Source organism: Penaeus monodon, chromosome 22 (assembly GCF_015228065.2).
Source record: "Penaeus monodon isolate SGIC_2016 chromosome 22, NSTDA_Pmon_1, whole genome shotgun sequence".
NCBI classification, from domain to species: Eukaryota; Metazoa; Arthropoda; class Malacostraca; order Decapoda; family Penaeidae; genus Penaeus; species Penaeus monodon.
In genome coordinates this window covers 8,651,417-8,651,769 of record NC_051407.1, presented here as the reverse complement: position 1 = coordinate 8,651,769, position 353 = coordinate 8,651,417, and positions in this window count along the sequence as shown.

Genomic DNA, 353 nt, shown 5'->3' with positions numbered 1-353 from the left:
GTGATAAAGAGACACAAAGCATTCATCACTTAATCAAACTGCTATGTATGTGAGTTTGTAATAAAAGTATAATATAATATTCAGTAGTTTAAAGTAAGATAGATCGATAGATAGACGCAGACATTCGTGTGCGGAAGTATGGGCGGACCATGCTGTAAATAAGCAGAATAAATGACTGAAAATTGTATTCTGATTAGAATAAGACACTCTAGTTGATATCTGTTGATAAAAAAAGTAATTGTCGATATAACAGTAACATTTAAACCGTATATAACGATATTCATGAATATTGAAAAAAACAACACTTTGTAAATAAAATTTGTCTAAACAAAAAATATTAATATATTGCGACT